Source organism: Lethenteron reissneri, chromosome 56, assembly GCF_015708825.2.
Source record: "Lethenteron reissneri isolate LAM-NWPU_2019-01 chromosome 56, ASM1570882v1, whole genome shotgun sequence".
Lineage (NCBI taxonomy): Eukaryota > Metazoa > Chordata > Hyperoartia > Petromyzontiformes > Petromyzontidae > Lethenteron > Lethenteron reissneri.
Genome location: NC_083834.1, coordinates 4,853,733 through 4,878,306, shown reverse-complemented (window position 1 = coordinate 4,878,306; position 24,574 = coordinate 4,853,733). Strand labels below are relative to the sequence as shown.

At 51.8% G+C, this 24,574-nt stretch overlaps 1 protein-coding gene across 1 annotated transcript in view; it reads left to right on the top strand.

Moving 5' to 3' along the window:
• The first annotated feature begins 8,629 nt into the window (after positions 1 to 8,629).
• LOC133356962 (collagen alpha-1(X) chain-like) overlaps positions 8,630 to 24,574 on the top strand; it is a 51,941-nt gene continuing 35,996 nt past the window's right edge. Inside the window, exon 1 of the mRNA XM_061574686.1 lies at positions 8,630 to 8,805. The gene's annotated coding sequence lies outside the window, so the exon portion shown is untranslated. The remainder of the gene's footprint in view (positions 8,806 to 24,574) is intronic.

The window sequence follows — 24,574 nt, the reverse complement described above, 5'->3', positions numbered from 1 at the left end:
CACCTCTGCCTTGCTGGACGCGAGCCACGGGTCTTAGTTTTGGGAGAGAGGGGAACACCTTTGAATCAGGGCTTGAACCCAGGATTTCAGAAGTTCTGGTTCAGTGGCTCAAATACAAACATATATATAATGTACGAGTGATTACATACATTCAGCCATTCAAACACGCACAAAGACAAATATCCCCCCTCCCCCCATTGCCTCAACAGGCTGGTGGGGCAAGTTCTGTTAGCGAGTAACAACCAGAGGTCGCAACCGGGTACCTAATACCCGTACCCTACCCGATACCCGGCAACCGTACCCGGCCGGGTACGGCTACGGATACCCGTTTGCGACCCTGGTGCGGCCGGATACGGGTACGGGTAGGCCGTGAGTCACTGGTGAGTCACCGTTTGTCACTCATTTCGGGTAGGGTACGGGTACGGGTAGGGAACGGGTACCCGTACCCGGCCAGGAACGGGTACGGGTACCTATTTGCGACCCTGGTGCGGCCGGGTACGGGTACGGGTAAGGAATCAAACCCCGTTTGCGACCTCTGGTAACAACCTATGAAGGCCGAAACGGCACACGAGGGGATGGGTGCCCAGCACCACGCCCGGCCGCCTTTGTCTCCCCAGTGCTGATATTTACACATCGCACACCACGTACTCATTTGCGGCAGAGACGACCCAAGACTCCCTTGTGCCAGTGCGACACCGCTTATGCCACAAGAGAGGGCCTTTTCACGCGAGCATTGGACCATTTGGAAATAAATAATTTAAGCTTATTTATTATAAGATTCATTATTTCATTTTCGTGCGGTCATTTCAAAAGTCCTGCCCGTGAGTTTTCGTCCGAAACCGCGCCTAATGAGCAATGAGTCATGAAGGACGTGATTGAGGACAGGGTGGGTGTGTGAGAGGGTGGGTGAGTGAGAGTGTGGGTGGGTGACAGGGTGGGTGAGTGAGAGGGTGAGTGAGTGAGTGAGAAGGTGAGTGAGTGAGAAGGTGGGTGAGTGAGAGGGTGAGTGAGTGAGAAGGTGGGTGAGTGAGAGGTTGGGTGAGTGAGAGGGTGAGTGAGTCAGTGAGTGGGTGAGTGAGAAGGTGAGTGAGTGAGAAGGTGGGTGAGTGAGTGAGTGAGTAAGAGGCTGGGTGAGTGAGTGGGTGGGTGGGTGAGTGAGTGAGAGGGTGAGTGAGTGAGAGGGTGGGTGAGTGAGTGAGAGGGTTGGTGAGTGAGAGGGTGGGTGGGTGAGTGAGTGAGAGGGTGGGTGGGTGAGTGAGTGAGAGGGTGAGTGAGTGAGAGGGTGAGTGAGTGAGTGAGAGGGTGGGTGAGTGAGAGGGTGGGTGAGTGAGTGAGTGAGTGAGAGGGTGGGTGAGAGGGTGGGTGAGTGACAGGGTGGGTGAGTGAGAGGCTGGGTGAGAGGGTGGGTGAGTGAGTGAGTGAGAGGGTGGGTGAGTGAGTGAGAGGGTGGGTGAGTGAGAGGGTGAGTGAGTGAGTGAGAGGGTGGGTGAGTGAGAGGGTGGGTGGGTGAGTGAGTGAGTGAGAGGGTGGGTGAGAGGGTGGATGAGTGACAGGGTGGTGAGTGAGAGGGTGAGTGAGTGACAGGGTGGGTGAGTGAGAGGGTGGATGTGTGAGAGGGTGGGTGAGTGAGAGGTTGGGTGAGTGACAGGGTGGGTGAGTGAGAGGGAGTGAGTGAGTGAGTGAGTGAGTGAGAAGGTGGGTGAGTGCGAGGGTGGGTGAGTGAGTGAGTGAGTGAGAGGGTGGGTGAGTGACAGGGTGGGTGAGTGAGAGGGTGGGTGAGTGAGAGGGTGGGTGAGTGAGATGTGGGTGAGTGACAGGGTGGGTGAGTGATTGGGTGGGTGAATGAGAAGGTGAGTGAGTGACAGGGTGGGTGAGTGAGAGGGTGGGTGAGATTGTGAGTGAGTGAGTGAGAGGGTGGGTGAGTGAGTGAGAGGGTGGGTGAGTGAGAGGGTGAGTGAGTAAGAAGGTGAGTGAGTGAATGAGTGAGTGAGTGAGTGACAGGGTGGGTGAGTGAGAAGGTGGGTGAGTGAGAGGGTGGGTGAATGAGAGGGTGGTGAGTGAGAGGGTGGTGAGTGAGAAGGTGGTGAGTGAGAGGGTGGTGAGTGAGAGGGTGGTGAGTGAGAGGGTGGGAGAGTGAGAGGTTGGGTGAGTGAGAGGGTGGGTGAGTGAGAAGGTGGTTGAGTGAGATAGTGAGTGAGAAGGTGAGTGAGTGAAAAGGTGGGTGAGTGAGAGGTTGGGTGAGTGAGAGGGTGAGTGAGAAGATGGGTGAGTGAGAGGTTGGGTGAGTGAGAGGGTGGGTGAGTGAGAGGGTGGGTGAGTGACAGGGTGGGTGAGTGAGAGGGTGGGTGAGTGAGAGGTTGGATGAGTGAGAGCTTGGGTGAGTGACAGGGTGGGTGAGTGAGAGGGTGGGTGAGTGAGAAGGTGGGTGAGATGGTGGGTGAGTGAAAGGGTGAGTGGGTGAGTGAGTGAGAAGGTGAGTGCGAGGGTGAGGGATTGAGAGGGTGGGTGGGTGAGTAACTCACCCACCTTCTCACTCACCCACCCTCCCACTCACCCACCCTCTCACTCACCCACCCTCTCACTCACCCACCCTCTCACTCACCCACCCTCTCACTCACCCACCTTCTCACTCACCCACCCTCTCACTCACTCACTCACCCTCTCATTCACTCACCCTCTCACTCACCCACCCTCTCACTCACCCACCGTCTCACTCACCCACCTTCTCACTCACCCACCTTCTCACTCACTCACCCACTCACTCACCCACCCACTCACTCACCCACCCACTCACTCACCCACCCACCCACCCTCTCACTCACCCACCCTCCCACTCACCCACCTTCTCACTCACTCACCCACTCACTCACCCACCTTCTCACTCACCCACCTTCTCACTCACTCACCCACTCACTCACCCTCCCACTCACCCACCCTCCCACTCACTCTCTCGCTCTCTCTGCAGTTGGGAAATCTTACGCCAGACGAACACGAACAGCAGCGCCTCTCTACCTCTTTCAGAGCCGGTGTTGGGAGAGAGAAAAAAAACCCATTAGATTGTGTAAGTGTGGGTGTCTGGGAACGCGCGTGTGTGTGTCTGCGTGTGTGTGTTGTTAGTGGACACCTATTAACGCCGGCACGGCACACGAGGGAATGGATGCCAGAACGACACCCGACCGCCTTTGTCTCCCCAGTGGCGATGTTTACCCGTCGCACCAGATACTCATTTAAGGTCGAGTCGACCTCGCGGAGGCCCATGCCCAGTTCGAACAATCGGCACTGATGTTAGCCGTGAGCGGGAATCGAACTCTGGTCACCGGGTTCATAGTGCAATGCGCTAACCACTGCGCCTCTGCTCCCCACACAACCACGATCACCACCACCATCACTACCACCACTATCACCACCACTACCACCACCACCACTACAACCACCACTACCACCACTATCACCACCACCACTACCACCACTATCACCACCACTACCACCACTACCACCACCACTGTCACCACCACTACCACCACTATCACCACCACTACCACCACTATCACCACCACTACCACCACTATCACCACCACTACCACCACTATCACCGCCACTACCACCACCACTACCACCACTATCACCACCACTACCACCACCACTATCACCACCACTACCACCACTATCACCACCACTATCACCACCACTATCATCACCACCACCACTATCACCACTACCACCACTATCACCAACACTACCGCCACTACCACCACCACTACCACCACTATCACCGCCACTACCACCACTACCACCACTACCACCACTACCACCGCCACTATCACCACCACTACCACCAATATCACCACCACTACCACCACTATCACCACTACCACCACTATCACCACCACTACCACCACTATCACCGCCACTACCACCACTACCACCACCACTACCACCACTATCACCAACACTACCACCACTATCACCACCACTACCACCAATCACCGCCACCACTATCACCACCACTACCACCACTATCACCACCACTATCACCACCACTATCATCACCACCACCACCACTATCACCACTACCACCACTATCACCACCACTACCGCCACTACCACCACCCCTAACACCACTATTACCGCCACTACCACCACCACTACCACCACCACTACCACCACTACCACCAGCACCACTACCACCACCACTACCACCACTATCACCGCCACTACCACCACTACCACCACCACTACCACCACTACCACCACCACTACCACCACTATCACCACCACTACCGCCACTACCACCACCACTATCACCACTATTACCGCCACTACCACCACCACTAACACCACTATTACCGCCACTACCACCACCACTACCACCACCACTACCACCACTATCACTACCACTACCACCACTACCACCACCACCACTACCACCACCACTACCACCACTATCACCGCCACTACCACCACTACCACCACCACTACCACCACTACCACCACCACTACCACCACTATCACCACCACTACCGCCACTACCACCACCACTATCACCACTATTACCGCCACTACCACCACCACTACCACCACCACTACCACCACTATTACTACCACGATCACCACCACCACTATCACCGTCACTACCACCACTACCACCACCACCACTATTACCACCACTACCACCACTACCACCGCCACTACCGCCACCACTACCACCACTACCACCACCACTACCACCACTATTACCGCCACTACCACCACCACTACCACCACCACTACCACCACTATCACTACCACGATCACCACTATCACCACTACCACCACTATCACCGTCACTACCACCACTACCACCACTACCACCACCACCACCACCACAATCCCTAACACGCGACACAAACCCAGTCCGGGCCAAAAACGAAATGTGGCCTTGAGCCAAGTTGACACGAGAGAGTGTGAGACAGAGTGAGAGTGAGTGAGAGAGTGAGTGAGTGTGAGACAGAGTGAGAGTGTGAGAGAGTGTGAGGGTGAGTGAGAGAGTGTGAGACAGAGTGAGTGAGAGAGTGAGAGAGTGAGAGAGTGTGAGACAGAGTGAGAGTGTGAGAGAGTGTGAGGGTGAGTGAGAGAGTGTGAGAGTGAGTGAGAAAGTGAGAGAGTGAGAGAGTGAGAGTGTGAGAGAGTGAGTGTGAGAGTGAGTGTGAGAGAGTGTCTGAGAGAGTGTGAGAGTGAGAGAGAGTGTGAGTGAGTGAGTGAGAGAGTGTGAGAGAGTGATTGTGAGAGTGAGTGTGAGAGTGAGAGAGTGAGAGAGTGTGTGAGAGTGAGAGAGAGTGTGAGTGAGTGAGAGAGTGTGAGAGAGTGAGAGAGTGAGTGTGAGAGTGAGTGTGAGAGAGTGTCTGGGAGGGTGTGTGAGAGTGTGAGTGAGTGTTAGAGTGTGAGAGAGTGATTGTGAGAGTGATCGTGAGAGAGTGTCTGAGAGTGTGAGAGTGAGTGAGAGAGTGTGAGAGTGAGAGAGTGTGTGAGAGTGAGAGAGAGTGTGAGTGAGTGAGAGAGTGTGAGAGAGTGAGAGAGTGAGTGTGAGAGTGAGTGTGAGAGAGTGTCTGAGAGGGTGTGTGAGAGTGTGAGTGAGTGTTAGAGTGTGAGAGAGTGATTGTGAGAGTGAGTGTGAGAGTGTCAGAGAGTGTGAGAGTGAGTGAGAGAGTGTGAGAGTGAGAGAGTGAGAGAGCGTGAGTGTGTGAGAGTGTGAGAGAGTGAGTGAGAGAGTGTCTGAGAGAGTGTGAGCGTGAGTGAGTGAGAGTGTGAGAGTGAGAGAGTGAGAGAGCGTGAGTGAGAGAGTGAGTGAGAGTGAGACTGTGAGAGAGAGTGAGAGAGTGTGAGTGAAAGAGGGAGAGTGTGAGAGTGAGTGAGAGAGTGAGTGAGAGAGTGAGTGAGAGAGTGAGAGTGAGTGTGAGAGTGAGTGTGTGAGTGAGTGAGAGAGTGTGAGAGAGTGAGTGTTAGAGTGAGAGAGAGAGTGTGAGAGTGAGAGAGTGTGAGTGAGTGTGAGAGTGTGAGAGAGTGATTGTGAGAGTGAGTGTGAGAGAGTGAGTGAGAGTGAGAGAGAGAGTGTGAGACAGAGTGAGTGAGAGAGTGTTAGAGAGAGAGCGTGAGAGTGTGAGTGAAAGAGGGAGAGTGTGTGAGAGTGTGTGAGAGTGAGAGAGTGTGAGTGAGTGAGAGTGTGTGAGAGAGTGAGTGTAAGAGTAAGTGTGAGAGAGTGTCTGAGAAAGTGTGAGAGTGAGAGAGTGTATGAGTGTGAGAGAGGGTGAGTGTGAGAGTGAGTGTGAGAGTGTCTGAGAGGGTGTGTGAGAGTGTGAGAGTGTGAGTGAGTGTGAGAGTGTGAGAGTGTGAGTGAGTGTGAGAGTGTGAGAGAGTGATTGTGAGAGTGAGTGAGAGTGAGAGTGTGAGAGTGAGAGTGAGTGAGAGTGAGAGTGTGAGAGTGTGAGAGAGTGATTGTGAGAGTGAGTGTGAGAGTGTGAGTGAGTGTAAGAGAGTGAGTGAGAGTGAGAGTGTGAGAGTGAGAGAGTGAGTGAGTGTGAGAGAGTGAGAGTGAGAGAGTGTGAGAGTGAGAGTGAGTGTGAGAGTATGAGAGAGTGATTGTGAGAGTGAGTGTGAGAGTGTGAGTGAGTGTAAGAGAGTGAGTGAGAGTGAGAGTGTGAGAGTGAGAGAGTGAGTGAGTGTGAGAGAGTGAGTGTGAGAGAGTGAGTGTGAGAGTGAGTGTGAGAGAGTGAGTGAGTGTGAGAGTGTGAGTGTGAGAGAGTGAGTGAGAGTGAGAGAGTGAGTGAGAGAGTGTGAGAGTGAGTGTAAGAGAGTGAGTGAGAGTGTGAGAGTGAGAGAGTGAGTGAGTGTGAGAGAGTGAGTGAGAGAGTGTGAGAGTGAGTGTGAGAGAGTGAGTGAGAGCGTGAGAGTGTGAGAGTGAGTGTGAGAGAGTGAGTGAGAGTGTGAGAGTGAGTGAGAGAGTGAATGAGAGAGTGAGTGAGAGTGTGAGAGTGAGTGAGAGAGTGTCTGAGAGGGTGTGTGAGAGTGTGAGTGAGTGTGAGAGTGTGAGAGAGTGATTGTGAGAGTGAGTGTGAGAGTGTGAGAGAGTGAGAGAGTGTCGACTCAGCCTCAAATGAGTGCCTGGTGCGGTGTGTAAACATCGCCACTGGGGAGACAAAGGCGGCCGGGCGTGGTGCTGGCCACCCACCCCCTCGTGTGCCGTGCCGGCCTTCATAGATGCTCGCAAACAGCGCTTGCCCCGACAGTCTGCTTAAGGTTACACGGGGGATCTTTGTCTTTGTGTGAGTGTGTGTCTAAATTAACAAGCGCATTCATTCATTAAGGTTTACGTTTTCGGAACATCCACGACCACCACTACCACTGCACAAAGACAAAAATCCCCCGTATAGCCTCAACATATTGTGAGGGCAAGTGCTGTTAGCGAGCACCTATGAAGGCCCGTATGGCACACGAGGGGGTGGGTGGCCGGCACCACGCCCGGCCGCCTTTGTCTCCCCAGTAGTGATATTTTTCACTCCACACCAGATACTCATTTGAGGCTGAGTCGACCTAGGGGAGGCCCAGGACCGATTCGGATAATCGTCACTGGTGGTGACCGCAACACAACCGCTCCGCACACACACACTCACACGCATGCATAGACTCACACGTCCACACACACACACACACTCAGACGCACACACACACTCACACGCACACACACACTCACACGCACACACACACACTCACACATACACACACGCACGCATACACTCACCCGTTCACACACACACGCGCACAAACATACACACACATCCTCGCACTGGCCCAAAAAGACCCCTCGCCCACTCGCAAACACTCACACAGACTCACACACAAAGACAAAGATCCCCCGTATAGTCTTCACAGACTGTAGGGGCAAGTGCTGTGCCACACACACACACTCACACGCCCGCTAACCCACTCACACACACTAACACAGACTCACACACAAAGACAAAGATCTCCCGTATAGCCTTCACAGACTGTAGGGGCAAGTGCTGTGCCACACACACACACTCACACGCCCGCTAACCCATTCACACACACTCACACACACGCACACAAATACAAAGATCCCCCGTATAGCCTTCACAGACTGTAGGGGCAAGTGCTGTGCCACACACACTCACACGCTCGCTAACCCATTCACACACTCACACAGACTCACACACAAAGACAAAGATCCCCGTATAGCCTTCACAGACTGTTGGGGCAAGTGCCACACACACACACTCACACGCCCGCTAACCCATTCACACACACTAACACAAAGACAAAGATCCCCCGTGTAGCCTTCACAGACTGTTGGGGAAAGTGCCACACACACTCACACGCCCGCTAACCCATTCACACACACTCGCATAGACTCACACACAAAGACAAAGATCCCCGTATAGCCTTCACATACTGTTGGGGCAAGTGCCACACACACACACTCACACGCCCGCTAATCCATTCACACACACGCACACGCGCACACACACACACGCACACACACGCACACGCGCGCGCACTCACTCACGCACGCGCGCACGTGTGTGTGTGTGTGCCAGCTGTCACTATAAAACCTCGCGCAGCTCACGGAACGCCCAGTCGCTCACCTGTGCACGATCCGCGTGCAGGAGCGTGCACACACACACACACACACGTGGACACACACACACACACACGTGGACACACGCACACGTGGGGATAGACGCGCACACGTGAACACGCACGCGCGCTGTCTGGACTTGTCAACTCAAGATTTTTCAGAAGGCATATACCGTGAGTACCTGTTCTGCACAAACACCACGCACCACACACACACACCACACTCAAGCAAATACAAAGGTGACCCCCGCTCAGTCATCTTTACCAGACTGTTGGGGCAAGGGCAAATCAGCGAGCACCTCTCAAGGTAAGTTCGGCCACCAAACACAGCCACCTTTGCCTCCCCAAGTGGTGATGTTTGAGCAACACCGCTCCGGGGGACTCGTTAATCAAGGCCGAGGCGACCCAGGGGAGGGCTCACGACCGGCCACAGGTATCTCGTCGCCCATCGCTGAGCGGGAATGGAACAGCGAAGTAGTCGTCTTCCACAAGACAAAGACGCCCGACTGTTGGGGCAAGTGCTATGAGCGAGTGGCACCTGTGAAGACCGGCACGGCTCACGAGGGCGTGGGTGGTCAGCATCACCCTCGGCTGTGCCCGGTGCGATGTGTACACACCGCATAAGGTGGCCATTTGAGGCTGAGTCGACCTAGGAGAGGCCCGTGACCGATTCAGATAATCGTCACTGGTGTTGGCTGTGAGCGGGAATGAGTGCTTGATACGGCGTGGGAACGTCAGCACCGGGAATACAAAGACGGGTGTGTGTGAGTGAGGAGCGGTGGCATAGCGGTTAGCGCACTGCGCTGCTAACCCGGTCACCCGACGATTCTCTGAACCCGTCCTGGGCCTCCCCTGGGTCAACTCAGCCTCAAATTATTGGGGAGACAAAGGCGGCCGGGCGTGGGGCTGGTCACCCACCCGCTCGTGTGCCGTGCAGGCCTTCATAGGTCCTGCTCGCTAACAGCACTTGCCCCAACAGTCTGTTCAAGGCCATACGGGGAATCAGTTTGTGAGTGTGTGTGTATGTGTGTGTGTTGATCTCTGTTTGGATGGATTAGAATTATATTCATACTAAAACTATTTGTATTTTACCAGCGAAGATCTATTGAGCTATATAGCTCGTTTTCGCAAGCGACTTGGCCACAAATGATGGCTCAACAAAAGTGACTTATGTGGACATGTATAGCAGCAAACAAATACTCTAAACTTGTGATGTTCATTCGACATGTGGAGGGGAAAACCGGACAACCTGGAGAAAAATCCACGCGACCACGGGGAAAGAGGCACGCAAACTCCAAATATACAGCAGCAGACGTCAGGGTCGGGATCGACCCCCACGATCTTCTGTACACCAGGCGAGGTAGTTAACATCTCCTAGCCACCGTGATGATGATAATGAGAGAGAGACACGCAGACTCCAAATATACAGCAGGCATCAGGGTCGGGATCGAACCCACGACCTCCTGTAGACCTGGCGAGGTAGTTAACATCTCCTCGCCACCGTGATGATGATGAGAGAGAGAGAGACACGCAAACTCCAAATATACAGCAGCAGGCGTCAGGGTCGGGATCTAACCCGCGACCTCCTGTATACCGGGCGAGGTAGTTAACATCTCCTCGCCACCGTGATGATGATGAGAGAGAGAGAGACACGCAAACTCCAAATATACAGCAGCAGGCGTCAGGGTCGGAATCGAACCCACAATTTTCTGTAGACCAGGCGAGGTAGTTAACATCTCCTAGCTGCCGTGGCGGCCGATGCATTGACATATCCGCTATGTCAAGTTCATATTAATTCCACGAGAAGGGACATGTACATTCTGCGGTGCATTGCTTGATGTTAAACAAATACTTGGGTGATCCTGTTCACAATCGGAGTATGTATTAACACTGGATGAATCCGACGAGCTATAAAGCTGTTTCTGCTGCTGCTGCTGCTTTGGAGACGGTGCACACATACAGCCAACAACAATAACAATATATTGTTTTGTTGGCGTTGTGACGCCAACACAATGCTCACGTAGCACGAGCAGCGCGACTTAACGGTATTCGTAATGTCGCGAGATTTTACGAAACAAATCAATCCCGTGCAGAGCCATGTGCTATGGAGACCAGCCCGCGGAAGCAGATATCACAGGGCTACCTCTGAGATCCCATTCGGTGATCCATGATTCGCACACACACACGCACACACACACGCACACACACACGCACACACACACGCACACACACACGCACACGCACACGCACACACACACGCACACACACACGCACACACACACGCGCACACACACACGCACACACACACGCACACACACACGCACACACACACGCACACACACACGCACACACACACGCACACACACACGCACACACACACGCACACACACACGCACACACACACGCACACACACACGCACACACACGCACACACACACGCACACACACACGCACACACACACGCACACACACACGCACACACACACGCACACACACACGCACACACACACGCACACACACGCACACACACGCAACACACACACGCACACACACACGCACACACACACGCACACAACACACGCACACACACACGCACACACACACGCACACACACACGCACACACACACGCACACACACACGCACACACACACGCACACACACACGCACACACACACACGCACACACACACGCACACACACACGCACACACACACGCACACACGCACACACACACGCACACACACACGCACACACACACGCACACACACACACACGCACACACACACACACGCACACACACACGCACACACACACGCACACACACACGCACACACACACGCACACACACACGCACACACACACACACACACGCACACACACACGCACACACACACGCACACACACACACACGCACACACACACACACGCACACACACACACACGCACACACACACGCACACACACACGCACACACACACGCACACACACGCACACACACGCACACACAGTGGAGGGGAAGCACTTTCCCACCCGCTCTGTCATATGAGAGTCGTATTCGTCGCTTGACAGCCAACCCGATTGTCACATTTTACTGGTAGGAACCTCCTGGTTACACCAGCCCACAGGGGATTATTGTGCCCGTCCGTCCGTCGTGCAGGGAGGGGTTGGGTGGGGAGGGAGGGAGGGGCTGGGTGGGGAGGGTGGGGCTGGGTGGGGAGGGAGGAGAGGGTGGGGAGGGGCTGGGTGGGGAGGGTGGGGAGGGGCTGGGTGGGGGGTGGGAGGGGTGGGGCTGGGTGGGGAGGGGCTGGTCACCCCGTGGTGCCCTTATAAAACTCAACGTTTAACCTACTCACGCCGGCTTGTGCCCGCCCTCACAGTCGGGCATATTTGCGGAATACACCACGCCGCCGTTGACCCTGGCCATTGACCGAGCAACCCAACGTTCCATCCAGCTCCCTCCGCAGGAATGTGTTTAATTGCCAATCCGATATTTCGATTATGAAATTATTTGGTGATGCTGCTTCTGCTGCTGTTGCCACGTTCCAAGTGGTGCACAGGCACAGTTTATACACTCAACGACAACACCGCGTGACCTTGAAATTCAAACTATATCATAGGCGACGTTTCAGACAATAGCCCTTTGCTCATAGCACATAGATGATCGATTTAATGAACAATAGTGAGACGCTGGAGAGAATATTCACATTCTATTTCACGTCGCTTGCTTTCTTGTACAAAGTCTCGCGTGTGGCAGACAGAGGTCTTTAACGTCTCACGAGCTCACGAGCGAATGGAATCTGTCAGGGTTTATTTAATTCGTTTCGTTTTTTCTTTCTTATCTCACACTTTTGTTATGTAGGCTAGGCGGAGTCACAAACCGCACCTCTCCATAACAAAGGCTCAGTCTTTTGTTATGCAGTCTATTCTTAGTCTTAAGCCTCACCTTACCATATTAATAAAAATTGTGCCGTACTTGGCCCTTCCCCTCTTCAATCATTATATAAACGGAGTGGTATCTCTTGTAATTTTTCATTTACGTGATATAGCTGTCGTGGCTGTGACGGTTCCACCTGAAGACGGAAGCTTGTGTTGCCTCCGAAACGTCGTGATTTTTATTTTATTTTACTTTTATGAATTTTAATTTTTTTTACCTACGTGACTTTACCGAAAAAACCTAAGAATATGAATCCTTGCAGTCACGAAAGCTTCAAATCTAGAACGAGCAGGGTCATTTCCTGCCGAGGTCGCTGTGAAGCGAGCAAAGGCGCAGCCCTGCAATTGCTTTGATCAATTGCTGGCAGATGTCGCCTCCGCAATCAGAATAAGAATACTGTTCGTATTTATTCTGGAGGAATCCGATGAGCTATTAAGCTCTTTTTCATAGACGTCCACTAGAGGCCGCTCTGCCTGCAATGGCAGGGATGCACCGTTACATGGAACTCGAGGGAGCATGGCGTATGTTTTTGGCCTACTCTTCCACGCTGGGACAAACGTCTCGGACAAGTCAAATTTAACTTTCGCCAAAACGCGGCGAATGAACGACCCTGTGTACACGAAGCAGCCCCCCTCCTCACCTCTTCTCTATTGGCCATAGACTCAACACTGCCCATAGACTCAACACTACCCATAGACTCAACACTACCCATAGACTCAACACTGCCCATAGACTCAACACTACCCATAGACTCAACACTGCCCATAGACTCAACACTGCCCATAGACTCAACACTACCCATAGACTCAGCACTGCCCATAGACTCAACACTGCCCATAGACTCAACACTACCCATAGACTCAGCACTGCCCATAGACTCAGCACTGCCCGTAGACTCAACACTGCCCATAGACTCAGCACTGCCCATAGACTCAACACTGCCCATAGACTCAACACTGCCCATAGACTCAGCACTGCCCATAGACTCAACACTGCCCATAGACTCAGCACTGCCCATAGACTCAACACTGGCCATAGACTCAACACTGCCCATAGACTCAACACTGCCCATAGACTCAACACTGCCCATAGACTCAACACTGCTCATAGACTCAGCACTACCCGTAGACTCAACACTGCCCCATAGACTCAACACTGTCACCCATAGACTCAACACTGCTCATAGACTCAACACTGCCCATAGACTCAACACTGCTCATAGACTCAACACTGACCATAGACTCAACACTGCCCATAGACTCAACACTGCCCATAGACTCAACACTGCCCATAGACTCAGCACTGCCCATAGACTCAACACTGTCCATAGACTCAACACTACCCATAGACTCAACACTGCACCATAGACTCAACACTGCCCATAGACTCAACACTGCTCATAGACTCAGCACTACCCATAGACTCAACACTGCTCATAGACTCAACACTGCCCATAGACTCAACACTGCTCATAGACTCAACACTGACCATAGACTCAACACTGCCCATAGACTCAACTACTGCCCATAGACTCAGCACTGCCCATAGACTCAACACTGTCCATAGACTCAACACTACCCATAGACTCAACACTGCACCATAGACTCAGCACTGTCCATAGACTCAGCACTGCCCATAGACTCAACACTGTCCATAGACTCAACACTGCCCATAGACTCAACACTGCCCATAGACTCAACACTGCCCATAGACTCTACACTGCCCATAGACTCAACACTGCCCATAGACTCAGCACTACCCATAGACTCAACACTGCCCATAGACTCAACACTGCCCATAGACTCAACACTGCCCATAGACTCAGCACTACCCGTAGACTCAACACTGCCCATAGACTCAACACTGCCCATAGACTCAGCACTGCCCATAGACTCAACACTGCCTATAGACTCAACACTGCCCTTAGACTCAACACTGCCCGTAGACTCAACACTGCCCATAGACTCAACACTGCCCATAGACTCAACACTGCCCATAGACTCAACGCTGCCCATAGACTCAACGCTGCCCATAGACTCAACACTGCCCATAGACTCAACATTCTCTCTGTATTTTAAGCAGTTCCCCTCCTTAACCTCCTTCCCTTCCTCTCTCTGTGCCTCACCTCTTCTCCCTCCCCCATGCCTCTTCCCTCCTTTCGCCCCTCCACTTCTTCCCGTCCCTCCCCTATAGCCCCTTCGTGACCCCCCCCCCCCCCACGTGTCCTCTGTTACAGTCACTCGTTCATCGATCCTTGCACTGCCCTTGACATGTAAATCAGTCGATTTGTGTTAGCGCTTGTGAATGTTGTTCTATATCCGCTGCAACTCATGTGATTCATATGAATCAGATGCCGAGCGTGACGCCGATCCAGAGGGAGGTGAGGCGGGCCTGCAGTTGCGCACAGCATCGCGGTTCGAACCCAGCGGCCGCCCGAGTTAATACTGCGCGTGTGGAAAAGTAATAATATAATTATTATATTCAATATCACTGCTTCACGCTCTGGGACGTTAGCACAGATCCAGTAACGTAATTTGCCAGAGTAGGCCGTGAGTTTTTTTTTTTACAAATTCTAAAAATGACACCGCAAATGAGTCAACCGGGATTGCACGCACACAGCACACAGCAAGCAATTATCGCCTCCCTAGTCGCAGCAGAATCGCGTCTCGTGGGTCACGCTTGCAAATGAGACCCGGTCTCTTGAGTTCCCTCTCACCTTGTTGCACAAACCATCAACTTGAGCCTTGTAAATGAACTCACTTCTTCATAGCACCCAACCATTTGCCAACGCATCCATCATGTCACCCACCACCCCCCGGCTCTTGAATCGGGTGCAACCGCAAAAAAAAAACATGAACAAGAAAACATCAAAATTTCGATTTAAAGCTTTCGTGACTGCAGGGATTCATCTTCTTGGTTCTTTCGGTAAAGTCACGTAGAATGGAAATAATAAAATAATTATAAAAAACATTTAAAAAAATATTTTATTATGTTTGATTTTTATTATTTTATTATTTCCATTGTATTTTATTATGCTTTTTTTTATTTCCATTCTACGTGACTTTACCGAAAGAACCAAGAAGAATAAAACATCCTTAAGTGACTATGCGCAAACGTAAAAATCCCGGAAAAAACAACAAAAAAATCTTCCAGAAAAAGCACCGTCTTGCAAATTGTGGCCGGTTAATGCTAAAATACAACGTTCAATAAATTAATTTGCCGGTTCAGGAATCGAACCCCGGGTGGCCGGGACCGTTAGTGCCGCGTGATGATGGAAAACAGTGGTGCGAGCTGAAGGAGGAGGAGGAGGTGGGAGGAAGGAAGCGATCCGTCGGGGAATGCGCCGGGAGGGCGCGGATTTCTCCACTCTGGATCAGCCGTCGTGCGGAGGGAGGGGGTGGGGTGGGATGGGGGAAAGAAATCCGCGGAAGGCACACGAACAGCATCCGCGGATTTTTTTCTAGATCTCACCAAGGGAACTCTGTTCCGCACACTTTACGTTCTCACTGGCCACTCGGCCACAAGGAGTGGGGAGATGTTGACTACCTCGCCTGGTACGCAGGAGGTCGTGGGTTCGATTCCGACCCTGACGCCTGCTGCTGTATATTTTGAGTTTGCATGTATCTCTCTCTCATCATCATCATGACGGTGGCTAGGAGATGTTAACTACCTCGCCTGGTACACAGGAGGTCGTTGGTTCGATCCCGAACCTGACGCCTGCTGTATATTTGGAGTTTGCGTGTCTCTCTCTCTCTCTCTCCCCGTGGTGAGATGTTAACTACCTCGCCTGGTACGGAGGAGGTTGTGGGTTCGATCCCGACCCTGACGCCTGCTGCTGTATATTTGGAGTTTTCGTGTCTCTCTCTCATCATTATCATCACGGTGGCTCGGAGATGTTGACTACCTCGCCTGGTATACAGGAGGTCGTGGGTTTGATCCTAACCCTGACGCCTGCTGCTGTATATTTGGAGTCTGCGTGTCTCTCTCATCATCATCATCACGGTGGCTAGGAGATGTTAACTACCTCGCCTGGTATACAGGAGGTCGTGGGTTCGATCCCAACCCTGATGCCTGCTGCTGTATATTTGGAGTTTGTATGTCTCTCTCTGATCATCATCATCACGGTGGCTAGGAGATGTTAACTACCTCGCCTGGTATACAGGAGATTGTGGGTTCGATCCCGACCCTGACGCCTGCTGCTGTATATTTGGAGTTTGCGTGTCTCTCTCTCATCATCATCACGGTGGCTAGGAGATGTTGACTATCTCCCCTGGGAGGTCGTGGGTTCGATCCCGACCCTGACGCCTACTGTATGTTTGAAGATTGCGTATCTCTCTCTCATCATCATCGCGGTGGCTAGGAGATGTTAACTACCTCGCCTGGTGTACAGGAGGTCGTGGGTTCGATCCCGACCCTGACGCCTGCTGCTGTATATTTGGAGTTTGCGTGTCTCTCTCCCCCCATGGTGGCGTGGATTCTTCTCCAGATCCTCCGCTTTTTACCTCCACATTTAGAAACAAGCGTTTATATCATTTGGCTGCTGTCATTTTCCACACGATTAGCTACTTCGTTGAGCTATTATTTGTGATAACCAGGTGGGCCTTACCTGCTAAAAAAAGATATAGTTTAGTGTCGAGTAATGTTCGTCGCTTGAAAATCAAACGGATATAGATAAATACATTTTTAAAAAATGTCAAACATTTTGTCAAATTAACTGCGAGAATCACAGCGAATGCGATGGAGGGTTTGTATTTATTCGTATTCGCGTGTGCAGTCATTTGTGACCATCAGGGAGGGAAATTGGCGTCAGTTCGAGAGCTCGAGTGGATGTCGTTGAACCCGGGTGAGAAGTAAACAGATGAAGATCAGGAGCCTCATTAGCAACAGTTGCCCTCCTGGGTTGCCATCCAAAAAATCACAACGTGAAAACACATGTCAAAAAAAACCTTTCTTTTTTAAAACACGCTTTAATGAAATGTACCGTACGAGTAATGGCAGAACTCCACACGACTCCAGGAAGTGGCCCCAAGGCTTGCCATAACGTAAGGGACCGTGGTCATTTATAGCCAACGTGAGTTGAGCGTGGACACTTTTAGACCCAAGCCGAAACAGAACATATAAAAAAGATTGTTTAAAAATATACATTTTTTTCTTTTTATGATAGAATATAGTATTGTCACCAGTATGACATAAACACATTCCTGCGGAGGGAGCTGGTAGGAACGTTGGGTTGCTCGGTCAATGGCCAGGGTCAACGGCGGCGTGGTGTATTCCGCAAATATGCCCGACTGTGAGGGCGGGCACAAGCCGGCGTGAGTAGGTTAAACGTTGAGTTTTATAAGGGCACCACGGCATGACCAGCCCCTCCCCAGCCAGACCCACCCCTCCCACCCCCCACCCAGCACCACCCTCCCCACCCAACCCCTCCCCACCCTCCCCACCCAGCCCCTCCCCACCCTCCCCACCCAGCCCCACCATCCCTCCCCACCCAGCTCCTCCCCACCCTCCCCACCCAGCCCCTCCCCACCCTCCCCTCCCCACCCAACCCCTCCCTCCCCACCCAGCCCTACCCCTCCACCCACCCAGCCCCATCCTCCCAACCCAGCCCCTCCCCACCCTCCCCACCCAGCCCCTCCCCACCCTCCCCACCCAGCCCCTCCCCACCCTCCTCTCCCCACCCAGCCCCTCCCTCCCCACCCAGCCCCTCCCCACCCTCCTCTCCCCACCCAGCCCCTCCCTCCCCACCCAGCCCCTCCCTGAACGACGGACACAGCAATCCCCTGTGGGCTGGTGTAACCAGGAGGTTCCTACCAGTAGTATACCAAGTTTGTAGTCGATACGACATTGGGAAGTGGGTTAAAATTGAGTTACAAGATGTGAGGATACGACAACAGACAGGGTGAGTTTATCAAAAGCGTGTAAAAGAATGTTTTAAAATATGTTTTTTTATTTTTTTATGATAGAATATAGTCTTGTCATCAGTATGACATAAGTATGCCAAGTTTGCAGTCGATAGCACATTGGGAAGTGGGTAAAAATTTTAGTTACAAGATTTTTTTTGAGGATACAACAACAGACAGAGTGAGTTAAATAAAAGCGTGTAAATAAAAAAGAGAGAACTGCAAAGTAGCACGTAGGGCAAAAACAACTGCGCGTCACGTGGGAAATTTAAAATATCGCACGAATGTAAATGCGTGTTAATAAATAATAAACTCGGTGACGATAGGTGGGACGAGTGGTGTGCAGGGTGGAGGAGGAGGTCAGGTCACCGAGATGGGCATTGGAGTTTGATGGTCTCAGTCCGCTCACCAACGACTGCACAAAACACCCCGATCACATTACACGCAATTTTGAAGAAAAAGTTACACTTCACGTATATCCACCCCGCCGAACTCCAAATACATTCCACTAAATTCTAAACAATTCCACTAAATTCTAAACAATTCCACTAAATTCTAAACAATTCCACTAAATTCTAAACAATTCCACTAAATTCTAAACAATTCCACATAATTCTAAACAATTCCACCTAATTCCAAAAATTAGAAACAATTCCACCTAATTCCAAACAATTCCACCTAATTCCAAAAATTAGAAACAATTCCATCTAATTCCAAACAATTTCAAACAATTCCACCTAATTCCAAAAATTATAAACAAATCCACCTAATTCCAAACAATTCCACCTACTTTCAAACATTTCCACCTAATTCCAAACAATTCCCAACAATTCCACCTAATTCCAAACAATTCCACCTAATTCCAAACAATTCCATCTAATTCCAAACAATTCCACCTAATTCCAAACAATTCCACCTAATTTCAAACATTTCCACCTAATTCCATCTAATTCCAAACAAATCCCAACAATTCCACCTAATTCCACCCAATATCCACCGAATTCCCAAAAAAATCCAAAAAAATGCCACCTAATTCCATCTGCGTAGAGTCTAACGATGGCCTCGCCATTACGTTAGCGGCGTGCGCTCGGTAGGCAAACCGAGAGCACTTCCGAGGATGTTTCCAGGGAATTCGGTAGAGGGGGTGGGGGGAGTTCAGCGGGTGAGAGACCACGAAACGTTCCTCTCCCTCCCTCTCTCTCCCCCTCTGCAAGTGGCCTCCGAGAGACGTCGGCTTCCACTGATGATGAGAAAGAGATGCCCTGCGCTCTAAATCACCATCGACTTACATAGAGACCCATAGACTTGCATAGAGACCCATAGACTTGCATAGAGCTCCATAGACTGGCATAGAGACCCATAGACTTGCACAGAGACCCATAGACTTACATAGAGACCCATAGACCTACATCGCGACCCATAGACTTGCATAGAGACCCATAGACTTACATAGAGACCCATAGACTTACACAGAGACCCATATATTTACATAGAGATCCATAGACTTACATAGAGCTCCATAGACTTGCATAGAGACCCATAGACTTGCACAGAGACCCATAGACTTGCACAGAGACCCATAGACTTACATAGCGACCCATAGACTTGCATAGAGACCCATAGACTTACATAGCAACCCATAGACTTACATAGAGACCCATAAATTTAGATAGAGACCCACAGACTTACATAGAGACCCACAGACTCGCATAGAGACCCAGTTTCACTAACATTTAACTTCCTCCACACCCCCCCCCTCTCCCCAGACACTTCTGTGTGGTTAACATCGCACACTTTGCTTTGAGCATCTCCGTGTCACTGACTCTGCAGAGAGTGGAGGGAGCCCCCTCGCCATCACCCCCCCCCCCCCCCCAGCGTTGACATGGCCAGATCGTTTAAAGAGTTTTCCGACTGAACGCGCGTGCCTGAGGAGGGAGGGAGGGGAGGGGAGGGGAGGGGAGGGAGGGAGGGGGGGAGGGAGGGGGGAAGGGAGGGGGGAGGGAGGGGAGGGAGGGGGGGAGGGAGGGGGGGAGGGAGGGGGGAGAGAGGGGAGGGGAGGGGAGGGGAGGGAGGGAGGGAGGGAGGGGGAGGGAAGGGAGAGGGGGGAGGGAGGGGAGGGAGGGGAGGGAGGGAGGGGAGGAGAGGGGAGGGGAGGGGAGGGAGGGGAGGGAGGGAGGGAGAGAGGGGAGGGGAGGGAGGGAGGGAGGGAGGGAGGGAGGGAGGGAGGGAGGGAGGGGAGGGGAGGGAAGGGAGGGGAGGGGGGAGGGAGGGAGGTGCCTTTGCCGCTATGCTGCTGGTAGCGCAGCAGCAGGGGATCTGGTGATGGGTTTTTGAGGGTGATTTGTGTTTCTTGTTGGTGTCTATGAACACAGTAACACACAATGGGACTAATGTTACACGGGGAACCCGCGTTGTATCTTTGATTTAAAAAAATACAAACAAACGACATGATGAACGAAGTAAAGTGCCGAAAGACTGAGCATCTTTCTCGTCTGAGCGTTTAAAAAAAAAGGAGGGAGAGTCTGTGTCTGGGTGTGTGTAATGTGTGCGAGAGTCGAGTGGGGAGTGAGCGGCCTAATGGTAGCGGTTAATCTTCTTGGTTCTTTCGGTAAAGTCAGGTAGAAGGGAAATAATAAAATGAAATAAAACATAATAAAATACAATTCTCACGACTCATATTCTTAAGTTTTTTCGGTAAACTCACGTGACTTTACCGAAAAAAACCTAAGAATATGAATCCTTGCAGTCACGAAAGCTTCAAATCTAGAATTAATTCTCACGACGTTTCGACCACAACGCAAGCAGCCGTCCTCAGGTGAAGAACAGGGCTGTCGGAAAGACAGCGTCTGAATGAGCACCACCAAGCTTGGCAGCGTATATTAAAGCTGGGTTAGGGAAGGAAGGGCGCCTTGACAAAGGAAATAATCCCTCCCCGTAGAGGCGATTAAATTTCTATTTAAAGCTTTCGTGACTGCTGGGATTCATCTTCTTGGTTCTTTCGGTAAAGTCACGTAGAAGGGAAATAATACAATAATAAAAATAAAACATAATAAAATACAATTCTCACGACGTTTCGGCCACAACGCAAGCAGCCGTCCTCAGGTGAAGAACAGGGCTGTCGGGAAGACAGCGTCTGAATGAACGGTTAACTCTGGGGGTACAAAGGCGGTCTCGTGCGCCGTGCCGATACACGCTCACAGAACTGGCCCCAACAGTCTGTTTAATGTCACACGGGGGGGGGGGTGGAGGATGGGTTCTTCATCTTTGTGTGTGAGTGTCGTGGGGAGTGCGCTGCGCTATGAACCCGGTGGACACGAGTTCGAATTCCCGGCCACTCACAGTGACGGCGAATATATGACAAGGTCGTGGGCCTCTCCTAGGTCGACTCAGCCTTAAGCTAGTACCCTGTGCGGTTGTGTTAAAGGCATCAGCAGCGCGTGGGACACACAAGCCTTGCCGCACCGTCCCGTCATTCCTGCACTTGCTGACAGCCCCTTGCCCCAACAATCTGGCGAGGCTATCCGGGCCATCTTTGCCTTTGTGCGAGTGTCCGTGATGTTTGAAGGGCCCGTCCCCCTGGCTCTCGCACGCAACGCGCCCGGCACGCGAATGGAAAATTTCCCGAGATGATCTGGTTGAATTTTTTTTCGGGGGGCCAAAATGCTTCTGAAATGGAAATTACTTTAACGCGAACCAAAAAAAAAGAAGTGAGGGATTTATTTAAATTGCAACCGCTGGGTTTGGGAAGTCATGGAAAGATGAATAGCCCTGGTTTCAATTCCCCACTCGCGGAGTTTGTTATATGTTCTCCCCCTGTTTTGCAGAGCGAGTATGTGGGTGTGTGTGGGAGTGGGGAGCGGTGGCATAGCGGTTAGCGCACTGCGCTAACACCCGGTCACCCGACGATTCTCTGAACCCGTCCTGGGCCTCCTCGGGGTCAACTCAGCCTCAAATTATTGGGGAGACAAAGGCGGTCGGGCGTGGGGCTGGTCACCCACCCGCTCGTGTGCCGTGCCGGACTTCATAGGTGCTACTCGCTAACAGCACTTGCCCCAACAGACTCTTGAGGCTATACGGGGGGTCTTTGTTAGTGTGGAGGAGGCTCGTGAAGGGCGCTGCTGGAGAGATGGAGTCAGTCGCCTTCCAGCAACAACGGAGGGCGGAGGAGCGAAGCTCACAACAACGAGTGGAGCGCCAGGGCCGGTAAAGCGTGTAAAGTTGGCACAGTGGGAAGGACACGTGGTGCATCTTGCCAGCCATCTCAGTCAGTCGATCCATGGGCACCTGAGTCTGTCCCGTGAACCTCTTGCCCAGCGGGCTTTCGACGCGAGTCACATGGCCTCGAAGTGCACCTAGGCTGGCACGAACGCCGTGGTGGCATCAGCACCACTGAGTGGTGGACGACGCTTGTTGTGTCACGTGTTGGCCAGTGTCTCTGTCACGGTCCGTGGGTTCGTTTCAACTGCTAGGCCACGTGGCGTGACACGAGTTCGATTCGGTGCTCACGTGCAAAATTAGTACATGAGTAGTCGGTGAGGTGTGTTTTAAAAAAATAACATGACCACTGGGGAGACAAAGGCGGCCGGGCAGGGTTGCTGGCCGCCCACCCCCTCTCGTGTGTCGTGCTGACCTTCATAGGTGCTCGCGAACAGCACTTGCCCGAACAGTACGTTGAAGGCTATGCGGGGCATCTTTGTCTTTGTTAGTCCGTGTGAGTGAGAGTAAGTGAGAGGGTTGAGTGAATGAGAACTTTACCATGGAAGTCTAGTTTACCATGGGAGTCCAGTTCATCATGGGAGTCTAGTTTACCATGGGAGTCTAGTTTACCATGGGAGTCCAGTTCATCATGGGAGTCTAGTTTACCATGGGAGTCTAGTTTACCATGGGAGTCCAGTTCACCATGGGAATCCAGTTTACCATGGGAGTCCAGTTTACCATGGGAGTCTAGTTCACCATGGGAGTCTAGTTTACCATGGGAATCCAGTTTACCATGGGAGTCCAGTTTACAATGGAAGTCCAGTTTACCATGGGAATCCAGTTTACCATGGGAGTCCAGTTTACCATGGAAGTCCAGTTTACCATGGGAGTCCAGTTTACCATGGGAGTCCAGTTTACCATGGGAGTCCAGTTTACCATGAAGTCCAGTTTACCATGGGAGTCCAGTTTACCATGGGAGTCCAGTTTACCATGAAGTCCAGTTTACCATGGAAGTCCAGTTTACGATGGGAGTCCAGTTTACCATGGGAATCCAGTTTACCATGAAGTCCAGTTCACCATGGGAGTCCAGTTTACCATGGGAGTCCAGTTTACCATGGGAGTTTAGTTCACCATGGGAGTTCAGTTTACCATGGGAGTCCAGTTCACCATGGGAGTCCAGTTTACCATGGGAGTCCAGTTTACCATGGAAGTCCAGTTTACCATGAAAATCCAATTTACCATGGTAATCCAGTTTACCATGAAGTCCAGTTCGCCATGGGAGTCCAGTTCACCATGGAAGTCCAGTTTACCATGGAAGTCCAGTTCACCATGGGAGTCCAGTTTACCATGGAAGTCCAGTTCACCATGGAAGTCCAGTTTACCATGGAAGTCCAGTTCACCATGGGAGTCCAGTTCACCATGGAAGTCCAGTTTACCATGGAAGTCCAGTTCACCATGGGAGTCCAGTTTACCATGGAAGTCCAGTTTACCATGGAAGTCCAGTTCACCATGGGAGTCCAGTTCACCATGGAAGTCCAGTTCACCATGGAAGTCCAGTTTACCATGGAAGTCCAGTTCACCATGGAAGTCCAGTTCACCATGGGAGTTCAGTTCACCACGGAAGTCCAGTTCACCATGGGAGTCCAGTTTACCATGGAAGTCCAGTTTACGATGGGAGTCCAGTTTACCATAAAAGTCCAGTTTACTATGGAAGTCCAGTTCGCCATGGAGGTCTCGCGTCCACCATCGCGGCTCTTTAAATTGTCGAACTTTTTGTTGAGTTTTACCGAATTCGAAAGAAAAAAAAATCTCCATTCTTGTTATTCTGTTTGGCGACCCCCCCACCCCCCACATCGCTCTCAAACGCGTGGATGTAGAATTCTAAATTGTGAAAGGCGAAGAAAAAAAAACC